The following is a 13,236-nucleotide window of genomic DNA, read 5'->3' as shown; positions in this document are numbered from 1 at the left end:
GGAAGCAAAGGTAAGTTACTTGTACTTTCTTTTCTTGGATTTTATTAACTTTCACTTCTCAAATTTGTGAATTTTCATGTTTCTATTGTGATATAGACCCATATTTATTCATTTATTCCTACGTATATACGTACATACTTCTGAGTCATTTATATAGGTTACTCTTAGTCTCGTTTTCTACTACTAGACAATCAAAGGAAAAGGGTTTGATTGCATCTTGCTACTGTTGCTAGGCAACCACAGCACATGCGATGCAAGGTGTTCTCGCATAATGCTCTTCACTACACTCCTGGTTGTGAAGTGAAGAGCATGTGCTTTCACTTCCTTTCTACGATCAAGACTTTCGCATTCAACTTTGTTATCCTTTTAGTGTTTAGTGTTTGTGCCTTATATCTTTTCTTTATTCACAGTCATTTACATTACTATTTATTATCTGTGAGTTACGAGTGAGTGCCTTATGTATAGTAAGCCTTAGAATTTGCGTGGTTGCCCCAGCCGGGATAGCTACCCTTGTAGTATTCTCATGAGCTGGGTATATGTAGATCTGCATCCTTTTTGTCCTTCTTGCCTAGACAAGATGTTCAGTGAAATCACCATTTAAGTGTACTGTAGGGATTGAATATTCTCCCAATGGGAGAGATTACTATTTTCATCGTAAGAAACTAAGTGAGATTTCTCTCCTACTTCACCTCCTCCCAACAGGAATAGGAAACGAAGATTCTTTTCTGCGATGAAAGCCTTCCCCTATTATTTTGCATCGTTAGTCTTCTGAAACTTCAATCACTGAAGACAACATCCTTAGTAATATCGATAGTGTTGATCATACATGGCGTGACCTTGAACCAGCATTTGTAGAAAATACTCTTGAATACAGTAGCCATGTGCCATGAGCCAGGTCACAGCCCAGTAATCATGATTACAAAGGGTAAACATGTGAATGATATTTCGGAGATAGCTTTTCCGCTCTTGGAAAACATGTCCAATACGAGCATCGAAAGCCTACCTTTGTTCCTGTAAGTCATTCTATTTATGAAATTAGTAAATACATCCTTCATTATTAATATACTAGTGTTACACTAAGCATAAACAAAAAATATAATTACCACATAAGTTTGAAGGAAAACATGTGCTATGTCTGACAACCTTTTAATTCTCAAAGGTGAACAATACAGGTTTTAATAATAAGTAACTTTATCCTGAACAAAATGCTATTGGCTTCATTATTTTGTAAAGTGGAACATTTATATTTTTAATGGTTGTTAACAGTAGGTGCAAAATGTTGAAGTGGTTCTTCCCAAACTTTAGTTTGTTCCATAACGGGAATACAAACCTACGCTATTTATTTAGGGGTATTACTTTCTGCGCAGCTGAAATGACGAGCCATCAAAATTTAGTAAGGGTTAACTACCCACATCGCTAGTTAGCGGAGGTAGGGGAGGGTAGCTTGCTACCGCTCCCAGTTACACACCGGTGATTTAGCTCACTTTGCTTTTGGCTCGGATGGTGTACGGTCGTTGCCGTTCCTCATCCTTCGCTGTTATTTGGACTGTCCGGCCCTGCGGAACCTATGTGTTGGCGGTGGAGACCGACCGCCACACCCTTTGTCCCGGCTGTAGAGGTCAACGGTGTGATTTCAACAACAAGTGTACAGTGAGCCCTCGTTTATCGCGGTAGATAGGTTCCAGACCCGACCGCGATAGGTGAAAATCCGCGAAGTAGTGACACCATATTTACCTATTTATTTAACATGTATATTCAGACTTTTAAAACCTTCCCTTGTACGTAGTACTGTTAACAAACTACCCTTTAATGTACAGGGCACTTAATGCATGTACTATAGTACCTTAAACTAAAACAGGCACAAATATTGAAGGCGATTTTATATCATGCGTTTCCTAAACACGCCAAAAAGCACGATAAAAAATGGCAACCAATGTTTTGTTTACGTTTATCTCTGATCATAATGAAGAAACAAACGCATTTACACATCTGTGTATAGGTTAGTTTTTGCATCGATATATTGATTATTCAGTACAGTATGTTGATTTTGTTATTACCAATGTTTTACTTCATTTTTCTTAGGACTTCCAAATGAAATGTTTTTCTTTATGACGCCGCCTGAAACGACGGCGTCATAAAGTACGCTTTGTAAACAACCACGCTCAGTAAACAAAGAAGGCATTTAACGCGCATGATGAAAGTGATAAATAATGATATTACAGTAAAAGCTTTTAGAAAATATGTTATTACAAATATTATTTACCGTATCTAAATAAAATCATACAGTACATACTGTACATAGCAAAGCAGGAAAACAATTTACGAGAGAGAGAGAGAGAGAGAGAGAGAGAGAGAGAGAGAGAGAGAGAGAGAGAGAGAGAGAGAGAGAGAGAGAGAGAGAGAGAGAGAGATATTGTTTTACGTACGTAAATGTAAATTTTAAACAAAAAAATATGATAGGTTACAACATGTATACTCTTCAGACTTTTAAAACCTTCCCTTTAACTTAATGCATACTAAACTAAAACAGGCACAAATATTAAAATGTTAGAATATTAAAGTAAAAAATAAAGATTGTTACTGTACTCACCACGAAAGAAGTTGAAGAAAAACTTGAATGATGATGGCGATGAATTTGCTGCACAGTAGAAATGATGATGATGAAGCTGATGATGTCTTCTACTGTGCAGCCAATGATAGTATTTTACGTCTCTTCAGACGGAGGTGTCTTTTCCTGGGACACCTCTTCAACTTCTTCCTGGGAAACTTCTTCAATTTCTTCCGAAGGCGTACTAGCAGGAGGAACTGGCTCTTTTTTGCGAGGCTGGAAGAACATTGTGATCGGAAGTTGCTGCCGCTGGTTCTTTTTTTGCTCTAAGAACATCCTGTAGGGAGTCATGATGTCATCGACCTTGTTGCAGAATTGCATAGACCGAACAATATCCTCGTCCCACTCTTGCAACATTTCTTTCACCTCCTTCATATGGTTGCAGACCTTGGCAAGCCGTTCTAATGTTAAGCCCGTTTCTTCGACATTTTCTTGGGTCTCTTCCTGTGTTTCGCTCTCTTCTTCACTGGCCGATTTCGTCAGGTCTTCTAGGTCTGCGTCAGTTAGCGGCTGGGAATGGCAGTCCAACAACTCGTCGACGTCTTCAGTCGTCATGTCGCCAAACCCGTCACCTCCAATTATCGCAGCCAACTGCACATATTTGCGTATTGCAGAGTGTTGGATTTCAGACGGAGTAAATCCCTTGTCGTCGTAAACAATCTGGGGCCACAACTTCTTCCAGCTCTCATTAACGGTTGCAGGTTTCATTTCTTGCAGTGCCTTCTGAATGTTCTGCAGGCACGTGGCTATGGTGTACTTCCGCCAGTACGCCTTCAAATTAAAATCTTCATCTTCATCTTCTTGGGCAGCATCCACACACGCAACGAGGTCCGCCAAGGTATTCTTCGTGTAGAGGGCCTTGAACGCCCTGATAACCCCCTGGTCCACCGGTTGAATTAATGACGTGGTGTTGGGTGGCAGGAACTCGACCTGAACGCCCTCACGCGACAGGTCAGTTGCGTTTCCACCAGCGTTATCCATAAGGAGAAGGATCTTGAATGGCAAGCCCTTCTCTAAGAGATATTGACTGACTTGCGGAATGAAACACTGGTGGAACCAGTTGGAGGTCAGCATCTTCGTAATCCATGCTTTTGGATTATGCATCCTGTACACGGGAAGGAGATTCTTATTTTTATTTTTCAAAGCGCGAGGATTTTTCGACTTGTAAATAAGCCCCGGCTTTATAAAAAATCCAGCAGCATTGCCACACATCACGAGGGTAACGCGATCCTTGAATGCTTTAAAGCCAGAGGCTTTGGCTTCTTCTTTGAACAGGAAAGTTCGCAACGGCATTCTCTTCCAAAACAAGCCGGTCTCATCCATATTAAACACTTGTTCCGGCTTGTATCCACCTTCAGCGATAATATTCTTGAACGTCTCGTTCGCGTAAGTTTCAGCAGCGGCAGTGTCAGCGGAAGCAGCCTCGCCATGCAAGGAAACGCTTTTCAGGGTGAAGTGTTTCTGAAACTTCGCGAACCATCCTTTGCTGGCGGAAAAACGTTGTTTCTGACGCTGGGAATCAGTGGATGTCCCTGGTTGAGGTTCATCTACATCATCATCATCTTCAGCATGGTCGCCATCGTCGTCTTGAGGTTCCTTTGCCGCAAAATTCTCATACAAGCTCAAAGCCTTGGTTCGGATGGTGTTCGTATCCAAGGCTATGTTCTTCTTCCGGCAGTCGGCAATCCACACTGCTAAAGCACCTTCCATGCGTACGATCGTTTTATTACGCGTGGTAACGACTCGCTTCGCTGATCTGCTAAAAGTGATGGTAGCCGTCTTTCTAATGTTTGCCTCGTCCTTCTTGATATAGGTAGTAGGTTGGCCTGGGCACCAGCCGCCCGTTGAGATACTACCGCTAGAGAGTTATGGGGTCCTTTGACTGGCCAGACAGTACTACATAGGACCCTTCTCTCTGGTTACGGTTCTTTCCCTTTGCCTACACAGACACCGAATAGTCTGGCCTATCCTTTACAGATTCTCCTCTGTCCTCATACACCTGACAACACTGTGATTACTAGACAATTCTTCTTCACCCAAGGGGTTAACTACTGCACTGTAATTGTTCAGTGGCTACTTTCCTCTTGGTAAGGGTAGAAGAGACTCTTTAGCTATGGTAAGCAGCTCTTCTAGGAGAAGGACACTCCAAAATCAAACCATTGTTCTCTATTCTTGGGTAGTGCCATAGCCTCTGTACCATGGTCTTACACTGCCTTGGGTTAGAGTTCTCTTGCTTGAGGGTACACTCAGGCACACTTTTCTATCTAGTTTCTCTTCCTCTTGTTCTGTTAAAGTTTTTATAGTTTAAATAGGAAATATTTATTTTAATATTGTTACTATTCCTAAAATGTTCTATTTTCCTTTTTCCTTATTTCCTTTCCTCACTGGGCTATTTTCCCTGTTGGGGCCCCTGGGCTTATAGCATCCTGCTTTTCCAACTAGGGTTGTAGCTTAGCATTTAATAATAATAATAATAATAATAATTCGTTGACTCCAAAATGGCGGGCTGCGGCCGCGTAACTTCTACCGTCTTTTAACATATCGAGAAGCGTCACCTTCTCAGCAATCGTCATCATCTTTCGGTGGCGTTTAGGCTCACTACCAGCCTTAGTAGAAGCAGAACGCTTGGGAGCCATTGTACAGTAGGGTTTAACAGAAAGTTCAACAAAAAGTTCAACTTAAAACAGTCACGCACAGCACAGATTAAAGTTCACAATAACTTTGCAACATCTACACAGCGATACGGCGGGAGACAAAGTGGCCGCGAAAAGATGCTGCGCGTTGGAGAAGCGGTCAAAACACCAATCACAGGCTAGATTACAAAACTTGGGTTCTGATTCGTCACCTATCAGCGCTTGAACCAATCACAATCCGTCTTATATGCTACTTAGTAGTTACCAATTCAAAGTACAAGGTACCCTACGTATACAGTAATAATAATAATAATAATAATAATAATAATAATAAATAATGATAATAATAATAATGATAATAATGATAATAATAATAATAATAACAATAATAATTTTAATATCAACAACAATAATAATAATAATAATAATAATACAGCTTTACGTACGCTATTTTACGCTTGTTTTGTTGTAGGATATCTCTCTCTCTCTCTCTCTCTCTCTCTCTCTCTCTCTCTCTCTCTCTCTCTCTCTCTCTCTCTCTCGTACGCTTATTCGAGATGTGATTTTTGCAACAAAGAATATTATTGGATGCAGTACTACGTACGTATACATACAAAAGATTCATGGAAAAGATGCACATCCATTACATTTGTAGTACAGTAGTAGCCATCAGCAGCCTTACACCATTCTAATATGGTATATCTGCGTCTGATTTGCGTTTCATGTTCGATTTAATTTTACTACGTACTGTATACTGAACTATCGTATGATCACATTCTCTTTTCGTGTTTTATTTCTTTCTGTACTGAATTATATGTCTTATGTAATGCAATGAACAATCAGTAAGAGCAGATATTACTAATTACAGTATTAATGGAATTACAGGTAACGAAATATCGTATTTGGGGTCTTCAGATATCGCGGTATTTTCGAAATTTCCGGAAAATCCGCGATATGTTTATATATATGGGTTATGAAAAAAACCCGCGAAGTGGTGAATCCGCGATGGTCGAACCGCGAAGTAGTGAGGGCTCACTGTACTGAGTGTCGGGAGTGGTCTGCCTCCCAGTGGGAAAGGTTTGGGCGACGGCGGAAGAAGTCTAAGCGGGATATTTCTCCTTCCTTCGAAAGGGAAAAAACCCAAGGCTGCTTCTTCCTTCTCCCGACCTTTCTCCGAAGCTCCTACTCGTTCGGTCTCGTGGAAGCATAGACCCTCCCACCAGACGTTGCCCTAGCACCTCCTGAGGTATTAGAGATGCTTCGTTGTGGGTGTTCAACCAATGAACCATGTAGTTCTCAGAGGTGTGGCTGTAACAGTGGACACTTGCCTTGCACATTTTTCTGTGCATGTCGTGGAGAATCAAACTGTCGAAATACATACAACAAGCAAAACGATGAGGCTGATGAAGGGGAGGACTATCAAAGTGGTGGGGAGGACAATGACTTGCTAAACTGAGTAACTAAAGACATTATGACCGCTAATTAGCATAATATATGCAGTTTATGCAAATGACTATAGTTCATCATCCTGGAGGTCTGTGTAGCAGTCTGGGACTAATTAGTGCAATCAGGGAAATGTTACATGTATCATTGTTATATTTTGCCATAAGTCGGAAATTTCAACCATTTACACTAAATTTATGCATATGCAAATCCATATGGAATGCAAATATATGCAAAAAAGGCACTAATAATGGCAAAAGTAGAATCTGAGACCCATTAACATTGGGAAAGGCATAGAAATTACCCTCTTAATGGCAACATATGCAAGCTTTAGCCAAAATACCAAATTTGGGTAATTCTCGTCACCTAATTAGCATAACATGCATATGCAAATTAGTAATCATGTTAAAAATGGTATCATCAGAATCAGAGACCCTCTAAACCTGGGAGTAGACATCATGATCTCCCTTGTATCTGGTCAAATAAAAAAGTTATACCCTAAAAACAAAATTTTCATAATGGCCGACTTAATTAGCATATTATGCAAAATGCTCAAGGGTGCCAAGGTGGCATCAAGTGGATTCTGAATCAACATGTCTCAAAGATATATAATCCGGAAAAAAACTTTGTGGGTACCCTAAAACCCCGTTTGGTCCCCATTCTGCTAGACTACACGCATCAGCGCTCACCGGCACATTCGCGCAGTAAGCAGGAACAGCACACGAACAGGTCACCATTGCCTCATTCCCCTCCCCGTAAACGCCTTTCAGCGCTTCCGCCGGGGGAAAGGGGAACAGGCCTCTGCAGAAGGGTTTAAGGATCCCAAAACTGCCTTCCTCTAAGGCAGACCCAACTACTGTACAGCAGAGACTCCTTGTAGGGAACCTTTGGTCCCTTCCCCTTCAGGGGATCTGTCAGACAGTGTGTCAGTCAGTCAACAGCCATGGTTCGGTGCTATAGTCAGAGCAGTGGTACAGGCCTTCAATATTGCTCTGTCTGGTTGCTCTTCAGAGCAGTCTATAGCTCCAGCAGACCCTTGGCAAAGAATTATGACTTCTTCCTCCCCCCTGAAGAGGAAAAGAGGTGTCTCTGACGCGGTCACTTCCTCGAGGGTAAAACTGACTCCTGTTAGACCATCAAGGCCAGCACCTCCTGCATCTTCCTCGGGATACTCTCCCACCTCACCTTTGCCAAGGGGGCCGCATGAGGAAAGGACCTCCTCCCTTCCACCTTAAGAGGAAGCCTCCTCTCACATGGAGAGTTCCGTACCACCAATGGAAATCAGGAGGGACATATCTCGGCCTTTGATGTTGGAGTCCTACTTTCTTCCTCGAAAGGAGCCCAAAGACTCCAAGACTCTGCCAAAGTCCTCTTCTAGTACTAGCACGTCTACAGAGACAGCCAGTCACTCGAGGGATGTCCGCGACCCACCCCAGGAAGAGCTCTCGGGGATAGAAGAAGGAGACTGCTGCAAGTCCGTCAGAAGGAGAGTAAAAAGATTAAAAAAATGCTCTCTGGCAGGTTCTGACTCTCATAAAGGTTCTCAATAGGTTTACCGACCCAGAGATACCCCCATGGGAGGACAAGGACACGGTCTTAGACTGTGTCTTTGGCACCCAAAAACCTTCAAAGACCAGTGCAGCCCTGCTGTGGTCTCAAGGGCTGAAGGGTGCCAGGGCTAAGATCGCCATACAGCTCACCGAATATGCCTCTTCCCATCGTTCTGGCTCTACCAATAAGCTTCTCCCACCTCCTCGTGTCCAACAGAGGAGGTATTTTGAGATCCTGGAGTAGCCTCGCCCAGTTCTTCCTCTCCACCACTCCTTGGAAGAGCTTACCAAGGGAATCTTTCTAGAGAGACTCTCCAATCGACAGGTCTCTTTCTCGGCAACCGAGATCCTTAACCAGAAGGTAAAGAAGTATGCCATGCAAGCTACTTCATGGCTTGATATCTGGTTACGGACCTTGGGAATCCTGGTACGGACTGAGATTTTCTCCAAGGAATGTACCGGGAAAGCAATGGAGACTTTCCTGCTCTCTGGCACTCGCACGATCGAGTTTCTCGCCCACCAAGTTTCGAACTTGTGGGCAAATCGCTAGGCTCGGATATTCCTCTCTAGAGGGACCCCATCTATTCGAGCCTAAGGATGTGGAACATGCTGCTGAAAGATGGAGGAAGTCCAATCAGGACTCAATCCACCATAGGGCTTTGACCTCCAAGCCCTATAAATCACCAGCTCCTCAGCAGTCCCGTCCAGCCAAGACCACGACGACCAAGACAGCAGCGAAGACCACAGTGCCTATGAAGCCCTTTCCTGCCAAGGACAGGAAAGGCAATAAATTCTCCAGGGGAGGAAAATATGCTAGAGGGAGCAGCCGAGGCCGCAAATGCTAGGATAGGTACTCCCCCTGCTTGTCCACCAGTAGGGGGATGCCTACAAAGTTGCTCGGACAGGTGGAAGCAACTTAGGGCCGAACCTTGGACAATCTCTGTGATTCGTCTAGGATATCGCGTCCCATTCATAACATCTCTCCCTCCCCTTACCAGGAATCCAGTGTCTATAGACTCCTTTGCCTTGGGATCAGCAAAGGGGCTGACCCTTCGGGCAGAAGTCCAGACCCTGTTGAAGAAGGGCGCTCTCCAGGAGGTCCTCGACTGGTCCCCAGGCTTCTTCAGTCCACTCTTTCTTGTAAGAAAGGCGTCTGGAGGCTGGAGACCAGTCAACGACCTCTCGGCTCTGAACAAGTTTGTCAAACAAACTCCGTTCAGCATGGAAACTGCAGACACGGTCAGACTAGCGGCAAGACCACAGGACTTCATGTGCACACTGGACCTAAAGGATGCGTACTTCTAGATCCAAGTCCATCCGTCTTCAAGGAAGTACTTGAGATTCAACCTACACAACAGGAAATACCAGTTCAAGGTGCTGTGCTTCGGTCTTTCTACAGCACCTCAAGTTTTCACCAAAGTGTTTGCCCTAGTGTCATCTTGGGCACAAAGGATTGGCATCCGTCTCCTTCGTTATCTGGACGACTGGCTAATCCTAGCAGACTCGGTGGCAACCCTTCTTCAACATCGAGACAAACTTCTGAGGCTTTGCCAAGATCTGGGGATCATTGTAAATCTCGACAAGTCCTCCCTGCTTCCTACGCAGAGACTGGTATACCTGGGCATGGTAATAGACACCAATCTCCACAAAGCCTTCCCATCAGACGACAGAATAGCAAGGCTGAGGAAGGTTGCAAGACCCTTTCTCAGACGTGAAGAACTTCCAGCCCAGACGTGGTTACGTCTCCTCGGTCACCTTTCATCACTGGCCCTCTAGTTCCAAATGGCCGCCTCAGGATGAGATCTCTCCAGTGGTGACTCAAGTCCTGGTGGAATCAGACTCTTGATTCCCCGGACATCCGGATCCCCATGTGATCAGCGGAACAGACGGACCTCGAGTGGTCGGTTGCAGACGAGAATCTAGAAAAGGGAGTGGATCTTCTCGTCATCCCCCGGATTTGATGCTGTTCTCAGACACTTCAAAAAAAAAAAAAGGGTGGGGGGCTCACGTGCTGCACCACACGACCTCAGGCCTCTGGTCAGAGTCAGAAGAGTACCTCCACATAAATCTCCCAGAGATGAAGGCTGTCTTTCTGGCCCTTCAACGGTTCCAACAGTTCCTGGCAGGCCACTCAGTTGTACTGATGAGCGACAACACCACAGTAGTGGCTTACATCAATAAGCAAGAAGGTACTTTTTTTGCAGCCCCTATCCCATCTAGCAGTAGAGATACTGAGATGGGCCGAGATCCACTCGATATCATCATTGGCGCGCTTCATTCTGGGCAAGAGGAATGTGCTCGCCGACAACTTGAGCAGAGCATCTCAGATAGTGAGTACCGAATGGTCTTTGGATCATCTAGTACCCAACAAAGTCCTGACTTTGTGGGGTTCTCCGACAGTGGACCTCTTCGCAATGGCCCTAAACTTCAGGCTCCCGTTATACTGTTCCCCAGTCCCAGATCCCAAGGCTCTCTGGCAAGATGCATTCCAACAACGGTGGGACAACATTGACGTTTACGCCTTTCCCCCGTTCTGTCTGATGAGGAAGGTACTCAGCAAGGCCAGAATATCAGTCAACCTTTCAATGACCCTCATAGTTCCGCTATGGCTTCACGCGGAATGGTTTCCAGACCTTCTGCCACTCCTGACGGAGCCTCCAAGAGAACTCCCTTCACGACACGTTTACTCAAACAGCCACATGCCAACATATTCCACAAAGCCCTAGCTTCGCTACGACTTCACGCCTGGAGACTATCCAGCATCTCCTCTCTCAGAGAGGATTTTCGCAACAAGTTGCAATCCGGATGTCTGGACACCTTAGAAAGTCATCAGCAGCAGTCTACCAGGCAAAGTGGAAGGTCTTCTGTGGTTGGTGTCGTGGAAGGTGTATCTCTCCTCTCTATGCCACTATTCCAGCAATAGCGGAGTTCCTCGTATATTTGCGCAAAGAAATGCGCCTGTCAATCTCAGTGGTAAAAGGCTATCGCTCAGCCTTAAGCCTCACCCTTAGACTGAACGGAATGGACATTTCTTCATCGCTAGAACTTTCCCTACTCATACGCAGTAATGAACTTACCTGTCCTCAGTCTGAAGTGAGACCTCCCCCATGGAATGTGGTTGGAGTTTACAGGTCTCTTAAGAGACCTCCCTATGAACCATTACGCCAGGCAACAGATCGCCATCTAACTTGGAAGACGGTATTCCTGCTAGCTTTGGCTTCGGCCAGGCGAGTCGGTGAACTTCATGGTCTCTCATACGCCATCGCCTATTCAAGGGGATGGGGAGAGGTAACGTTCAGCTTCGTCCCCGAGTTTATTGCTAATACCCAGAACCCGGGAGTAGCGGATCCTCGATTCGACTCCTTCCGGATTTCAAGTCTTCGTTCTGTAACAGATGACCCTGATCATCTTTTACTCTGCCCAGTGAGGAGTTTGAGGCTGTACCTTAAGAGAACAGCCGCAGCCCATCCTCGTGTGCCTGTACTCTTCGTCAGCACAGGAAGGACCAAGAGGAGGATCACCAAGAACACAATCTCAGCATGGATTTGCAAGGTCATAGATCATACACTGAATCCAGACCCTCCTCCTTCACGTCGCCCTAGAACTCATGAAGTCAGGGGCGTAGCTACGTCCCTGGCATTCAAGAGGAACTTCTCAGTGACGCTGGTTTGGTTCTTCAGGCTGGGTTGTGGAAACGACAAACTACATTCACATCCCACTACCTGCAAGATGTGATCCACAGGAGACTCGATACGTTTTCTATCGGTCCTGTGGTGGCTGCCCAACAGCTGGTTTAATACCCCAAGCTCCTTATTGGACAAGTAGCAGAAGGTTGAGGGCACTGTTACCAGGTTTTAGTCTGCGTGAATGAAAAGGTTTGACTGGCTCTTATTCTTTTCTTCATCCTCCCCTCTCTTGAGGAAAGCAGCATTCTGGGTTCTCTGCACAAGCTGACCTCAAACCACTGCAGGTAAACCATGCTCACTTGTGTACCTAGTATTAAACTAATACTGTTGCGTCCCCATACCCTGGCTAGGTGGTATTGGGAAGTCTTGGTTACAACAGTTTTTCTTACTAAAGACTCAGAATAACTTTACCTGGACGGCCACTCTTCTATATATATATCTCAACTCACAGCTTGCGTAGGCCGCGGACCTTGCGTAGCAAGGTTTTAGCGAGGCGCAGGGACCCCTTATTTTTGAGTACTGACATACTCAGATAAGGAACCCCAGGGTAAACCCAAAAAGCCAGATTGGCAGGGACGTCCATCCTTCCTAATGGGTGAGTCACCCCTAAATAAATAGCGTAGGTTTGTACTGTATTCCAGTTAGGGAACAAATGACAAATGCGTAGATAATTTGTATTTTTCCTAACGATACAAACCTTAGCTATTTATACAAACTTGCCCGCCAGCCCTATCCCTCTTGAAGTCATACCTCCAAGCAAAGTGATCTAATTCACCGGTGTGTGAGTGGGAACGGTAGCAAGCTACCCCTCCCCCCAGTTAGCGGTGTAGGTAGTTAACCCTCGCTGAATTTTAATGGCTCGTCATTTCAGCTACGCAGAAAGTAATACCCCTAAATAAATAACTAAGGTTTGTATCGTTAGGAAAAATACAAATTATCTACGAATTTGTCATGTTAATTCAATATCAGAGGTGACATGAAAACACTTTGAAAAAAGAGCTTTCTTGTAAAGCTTTACAAATAAAGAAATTACGTATTGGTTCATTGGTTGGTTTAAAGGTTGCTTATGAATGGCAGAGGCAAGGGACAGTGACAATGGCCTAGAGAAAGAAGAGATAAAACAGTGTCCTAGAGACTGACCATATATAGATATGATCAGCACCCAGGCCTCCTCTCTATAAAGCTAGGACCAGGTGATGGCTGCTAATTACTCTGCAGATAGACTTATAGGCTCTCCCAAACCCACCATCCTTAGCTCACAAAGAGGGTGATGCTGCAGGCACTAAAAGAAACTCTAGAGCTTGAGCTAGTTTCAA

Source organism: Palaemon carinicauda, chromosome 2, assembly GCF_036898095.1.
Source record: "Palaemon carinicauda isolate YSFRI2023 chromosome 2, ASM3689809v2, whole genome shotgun sequence".
Taxonomy (NCBI): domain Eukaryota; kingdom Metazoa; phylum Arthropoda; class Malacostraca; order Decapoda; family Palaemonidae; genus Palaemon; species Palaemon carinicauda.
This window is presented reverse-complemented; position numbering follows the sequence as displayed.